Below are 7,144 nucleotides of genomic sequence, written 5' to 3' on the forward strand. Positions count from 1 at the left end.
ATGTGGTGCTGTGACAGCTGGGGAAATGGGACAAGTAGGCAGATAAACTAGGTGATATTGTGCTTCCAAAACTTGTCTGTTGAAGGGATGAGGTGCTGCAGTGGGATGTTGTTCAATGATGACAGCACCTGATCCTAGGAAAATGTGCAGGAGCTTTGAGCTCATTGCAAGCTGGAGTCCTCTACACCCAGCCGAGGCAGGGCACTGCCAGCCAGGCAGGAGATGCTGCTTCCTACAGGAGAAGGATCCCTGTGAGGTGCAGGCCATCAGCTGGAGTCCAAGGCTTTGGTTGGTGAGGGTATGCCAGGGGAGCTTTAGGCAGCCACCACGTGCAGAACATGGTGTCAGCTCTGAGGCATTAAAATCTACCCTCATACTGCATCCCAAACACCTTTGCGTACTATGAAATGTCACTTTTCCTTCTTAGTAACAGCAATGTAAACCATTAGTGAGGTCATCGAGGCTTGCTGATATGAGAGCTAAACGTGTCCTACACATTCCTTGGTGTTTTTACAAGGTTGCTATGGTTCTCTGTCTTCTGCTGACAATGACGGGGGTTTAACGCGTTCCTTGTCTGCAAAATCAAATGCTGATGGTGTTTTTTCCTCATGTTTGCATCTTGTTTTTCTGAGGGATAGATGTGAGTAAATGAAACTGAGGGGAGAGAAAGAAAGCAGGCCAAAGCTCAAGAAAAAGTATACAATGAGTAAATTGAAACCAGTGTTGGGATGCAAGGCGAATACTTACAATTATTCAATTTATTTAAAAAAAATAGCAAGGAATTGCTATTAACACAACCAATCAACTATTTTTAAAGACTGTTTTTGTGGCTGAAGGGGAAGAACAGTGGCTCTTTCATTATGGTAGGCAAGCAGTCCTGGGAACAGCCTATTCCTCTTCTGCGTGGTACAGAGTACGTTTGAAGAGATGATAACAGCAAGGAGCGTATCATAGCTTTATGATCACTCATCAGCTTTGGGGAGCCTGTGAAATGAAAGGCCCCCAGACCGGCCAAGGTTGAAAGGTTGAGGCTATAACCAGACTTTTTGTTCCTGAGACGGCCAGAGCCATTACTGCACAACAGACAACTGTGAATAGATGATGGGCATCTTTGCTTTGTTGCTGCTCCCTGGTTTAAGGATACTCTTGTCCTCCTTCTGCCCCTTCTATATTTGACAAGTTTGCTTTCAGCAGATATGACAGGCACTGGTGGGGGTCACTGGCCCAATTCCACATTTCCACACTTGGCTTGCTCCAAGTTCACTGGCCTGAACTAATGTCTCCAATGGAGGTCGTACTACTGAACATTATCAGTTTTTATATATTAAACATGCATTAGTGGTTTTACCCTGCTTATCTGACAGCTGTAGAAAAATAAAGAAAATTCAGTTTGGACTTTAAAAAGCAGGGCTTAATTTATGTCCACTACTTTTGTTCCTCACTTTCTTTTTCATTTGCCAATTGCAAAGCTCAAGGGAGATAATAAAATGGAGGAGCTGCTACTTTATACTTCCACGTGCTTCCTAGTGCCTGTGCCTTACTGGGTGAGCTAAATCTGAAACTAGGAAAAGAGTTTTCAGATGGAAATTTGATTAAACAATGCAATCATCTGTCTCACAATCTGTTTTTTTATAAGGAAAGTATTTTTTTTTTCCAGGGGGAATTTTCTTTCAGAGGGTTTTGTATGAAAAGGCAGACGTCATGAATACTGATGGGAAGGGCTCAGTGTTTTGTTATTTCTGTATAACAAAGACAAAATGCTTTAATAAAATCAGAAAACACAGATGTTACTTTGAGTATATTTTGCATCTTCCACTCTTTTCCTTTTTTTTAAAGTTGAGAACAATCCTTCCCTCAGACTGACAATAGCAGCTCATGACAGACAAAATTAGCAGCTGGAAACTTAGCCAAAAGTTTAGGCTTTTTAGTTTGTTGTTATTGTTTGGGATTTTCTTAGATGGTGAAAGACATGCTTGAAGGAAGAGGCATGGATGAATTGAAAGCCCTTGTTTCTTGCTCTCAGTATAGTTTGACTGGATTTTAGTTTTTATAAACAGTTTAAAATGGGAAAATGTACAACCCTTTGTTTAGAAATTAGCCTATTGTGTTTTTCTCTTTTTTGTGTCTAAGGACTTCAGAGGGAAGTTCGTGGGGTTTGATACTATATACTTTTCACGCTCATTTAAAGAGATCACAAATTTATTTCCTTAAAATAAAACAGTGTCAGTAAAAAAGCAACATCTGTGAGTTTTTCCTGAGTAATCTCTGTTTCTAGAGAGGAAAATTGATACATGATTGGTATTTTTATGTGATTTTGACACATCTTGGCTCCCTGTTAATGGGGCTATCCTTTACAATGGCTCTTTCAGAGTGGTCTCTAGCTACTTCTTTACTGAGGTATGTTTTACTCTAAGAAGCAAAGAATTGAGATATTTTCTGTTCAAGGAAAAAATGGATTGAGAGGCAGTTTTTTACAGTTTTCTGGGTTTTGCCCCAGGTGTGTTCTCTCTCCGTTGTTCAAGCTACTTGGGAATTCTCTGGTGACACATGCTTGCTGGGTGGTCAGTCATTGCCTGCCCAGCGTACTTGTAAATGGATCTTTTGCTTATGCTGCCTCATGTTCTTCAGGGTATAAACTCTCCAGAGAACATTCTTCTGGATTCATGCTGCATTTGAGAAATTGAGAGGAATGCTGGGGAAATCCACCTGCCAACACCAAAAAAATAGTGTTATGGTCAAAACAAATTATTAGGATTTGGGAGATTTGGCTTCTATTTTTTGAATCAGCTGTGCATCAGCTGATGTTCCTTAAGTATATTGCAATTGGAAGGGAACACCTTGTGGTGGTTACAGCTTTATTGCGGGATCTGCTGGGCGCATATAAACAAAAAAATGTGCATAAGAAGGGATGTTGTAATGCAAAAGGAGTAGAAGAGGAAACACCGCTGTCTTCATTCCATTTAAAAGGTAAAAAAATATCATATTCAAATGTCAAACTGCCTATCATGTACACACTCCTCCTCAAAGGACATATGTTAACTTAGATGCATATAAATCAAGAAAAATAACTAGTTCTAGTTTCAAAGAATGCTCCTTGAAATGCTGTGTGATCTCTAGTGTTCAACTGCTGGAATAATAGGGAGTTGCTTGAAGTGGTAGAAAATACTATGTGTGCTGGGTCTACCTGTACATACTGTATTTAGTAAATAATCACTTTAATAAGGGAAAAATATTTCTGATTCTGATACTAGTGACAATTCCTTGTTTCGGAGTTGTTCTTTTTTGGGGAGGTGAGGGGGGCTTTATGGAAACTTGCTCTCAAACTAATCATATAGAGTTTCTTCATATGTAAATACTATTATTGCCTACCTGTATTAGTGCTTCTGACGTAGGATAATCTAGCTGATGAAATACTTATTTTCCAGGATATTAATCCAACTCTTGATATGCAGTAGAGTAGTGTTAGAGACCTCAGACTTAACTGTGAAAATAAGGGAACTAATGAGCTGCTGTGTGGCCCATATCCATGGCTGGAAAACTCAATTTTCAAAGAATGGCTTTTTTTTCCTGGGCCTCTGAGAGGATTTGGAGTATGCTTGTCCACAGAATAGTAGAATTCAGGGGTGGCAGAGGGAGAGAAGGGGGCCTTGGTGGAAACGCAAGATAAGGAAAATATTATTTTGCATAGGAAAACATTTTGTATGAAGAAAGTATAGTACTAGGTACTGTGAGAATCTCAGTACTGAGGTTTCTGGCTTTTCACACAGCTTGTTTATAATAAAGACCATTCCCTATCATTTCCATGTGGAAGCATTACTTCACACTTGCAACTGCGCAAGAACAAATGGAGCAGAAGAGCCTAATTAAAGTTACAGGGACTTCTTTATAACAGAGCAAATGTTAGTTTAATGATACAGTTAAAAGTCACAAAGAAATCGTAGCAGACGCCCCAAGTTTTATGCATTTTTGGCAAAGTAAGTGGGAAACTATGTGCTAAAGAGAGGTCAACAGATGGAGGAAGAGAGGTACAGGAGGGGAAGAAAGCCACACACGAATGTACAAAACCAAAAAAGCCCCCCAAAACCCAATGCAACAAACAAAGAACTAAAGAGACAAACCTTGGAAGAAACAGATTTTTAAACAAAGTTTGCCAAATAGGCAAACTTTTTTTTTGTTTTTCCCCGAGAGCAGATGCAAAATGCCTTTTCACTTCATTTTGGATAGAAGTAAGTGAACACATGCTGTGCTTTAATAAATCTTGGCACAACCACAATAGGGAAAGTCGGACCTTGATGAACAATTCTGTGTTGAAGTTTGGTGATGCTCACCAAGTATCTTTATGTTCTTCCCTCTCCTTTTCTGCTTTGGAAAAACATAAATTACTGGTGATGTGCAGGAGTCCTTTTCCTCTGTCCTACACTAGGACACAACCAGGGCAGGTAGATGACCTTCGTAACACCTAGAGGGTACCTAATATTTTGAAATCTCCAGTTTTGAATGTGGGGCTGTGAGTCAAAATTCAGCAGTTTGAAATCCTAACCCTCTTGTGGCAAAAGATCCTGCTAATTGACCTTGGGCAAAAGTTAAGTTTGCATTTTCAAAATTCTTACCTTCTTAAACTCTTTCTCAGGAATTCAGCTTCTCTATTTCCTTCTTAAGTTCCTTCTTCGGCTGAAAAGTAATCTGTTGTTCATAAAATTATGACATTGATGGAAGCCTCTGTGAATCTTTGTGTTCCTTGTTATGAAATGGCATAATAGAGTCACTAACGCTATATTCAACTCCTTCTATTTTGGGTCATTATTTTATTTGCTTTCAGAAGGCATGGTGATGTTTCATAATAAGTTTACATAACCATGTAGTTCTGTCTCTGGATTTGCTATCATCTTTTCTGAACCTCCCAGTATTGTGCTGTCTTGTTTATTTTGGGGATTTTTTATACCTTTTTTTTTCTTTTTCTTTTTTTTTAAGACAGGGATCAGGAGTGAAATCTCAGCTCTGTCAAAATAAGTTTAAATCATACCAGTCTTGAAGAGGCTCAGAATTTTATATCAAATCTTTTTATTTGTCTAGCACCCCTAGATAATTCACAATAATAGTTAACAGGTATCATGCTCTGATCCCTGCCAAGCGTTCCAGATGAAGACTTAATGCATTTGGTAAACCCAGAGTATGCTTATTATCAAGATGTTATAACTGTGTCTAACCAGGACAGAGTGCTCAGGGGAATATTATCCTGACTGCATGTGTTGACATTGGTGAGCCTTAATGACACATCACACATTTATACAAAGCATTGAAGTTTAGTAAAATATACAGTTGGTGGACTCCTGGCAGTCCATTTTTCTGGGCTGCCATAACCTTTTGGGAGAATAGTTTTAACACATAGGATAGGTTTGACGTATAAATTTCATTATGATTTCAACAGCTGGATTTTGTACAAAGCCTGTGATACATGAATCAAAGCTATCAAGATCACAGACAGTGCAAACAGGGAACGTCTGATACATGAATCTTCCAGGTGCATTACTGTACTTTCCAGAAAATTGCAAAATTCTGGCTATAGTATGTGTACTTCGCAATTACTGAAGCTGACCTTGTAGGTAATACTGGAAGAGGAGTTGCCTTGATTGAAGGGAGGATTTTTTCTGAAATGAATGTTCTGCTTTGCTGTATGCTTGTGGCTTAACTTTTTCTTAATGCAATTTTTGTATGAGATCATAGTTCACTCTGCTCAAACACCTATGGAAAATGTTCAGACACCTCTGCTTTTGGAATAACTTGGAACACCTCTGTTGATGTCAGTGGTCATGTCTGTTGGGGATGAATGCTTTGATCTAGATGTGGATGTGTAAAAAACATTGGCTACTGCAGGCACTGAGGTGCAGACAGAATATACTCCGACATGGAATATAATTTTCCACCCCCAGAATCCTTGGAAAGCTCCATGAAATTCATGTCTCTGGAAACTATTTGGTTAATATGCACTGTAAAGTTACCAATGGGAACTTGTGTCATGGAAAGACTGATCTTCTCACTTAGTGCTGGCAGCTAAACCTCCTTGATTTTACTACTGTAGATTAAATTGGTCTTGAACCTTTGTCTTCACATAGTACACACAGGGCCTAACCATAGCTGTGATGTCCCGCATAAAATAAAGCATTTCCTTGAATCGGGATAATAGCCGGACCTTGACGAGAAGTGAGAGGAAAACTTACCTCTTGGTTTCTCCCCATTTTGAAGCTGACACAGCGCATTATGTCATTGGTGAGTCTTTGTGTGTGAAATGAGAAAGCATTTATCATTGTTGGATTTTTTTATCCTATGTTACAGGGCATATTTTAGAAACAACTATTTGAGAACCACTTTAGGTCCCCAAAACATACATATTTTCCTGTCACTGTACCTGTCAAACTATCTGGCCCTTTGTTAACAGCCTGATTCAACAAAATGTGAAGACCAGCAGCAGCAGAAGTTGACTCTAAGGCATTTTGGATCATCTACTAGCCCGATGAAGTCAAGGGCTTGAGCTGTATCTACGAGGCTAATCAACTAGAAGCTTGCTTTTCTGATTTGAAGACGGTGTGCCACGCTAGATCTTAGAACTGCCACGGATCCTGAAAAGCACATCACTGTTTTGTACTGATATACCACTCTTTGTTGGGAAGTGGGAAGTAATGCACAGAAATTTGTGGAGGAGGGAAAGGCTTTAATCTTTTTCAGCTGCTACTTTGGAAACTGTGGTTCTTCAAGTGAGTAAAGTGTTCAAATAAGCCTAGAATGGTGTGTGTATATATATATATATATAAATTCACTTAATATGGAAAAGATGAAATCATATTGACAAAGATCGTGTGATCTGGTGTACGGATTTCACTCGTACATATAGAAAGTGTGTATATTGTGGAGGTGTCACTGTGGATGTCTCGTGTGTAGAGACAGATACTTAGGTAAATAATTTGACTCTTGCATGTGAAGGCACTTAAATACTATGGGTTGAGTCAAATATCTGTTTCTCTTTCACTGTAAGAGTTTCCATTTAAATGCTGACAGTAAAACTCATGTATAAAACCTGAGAATGTGGGAGAAGTCAAAGCAGAGTCATTCTCCCTGAGAGGAAATGTTGGAGAATGGAGATAGGTAT

Source organism: Apaloderma vittatum, unplaced genomic scaffold (assembly GCF_000703405.1).
Source record: "Apaloderma vittatum isolate BGI_N311 unplaced genomic scaffold, ASM70340v1 scaffold2652, whole genome shotgun sequence".
Lineage (NCBI taxonomy): Eukaryota > Metazoa > Chordata > Aves > Trogoniformes > Trogonidae > Apaloderma > Apaloderma vittatum.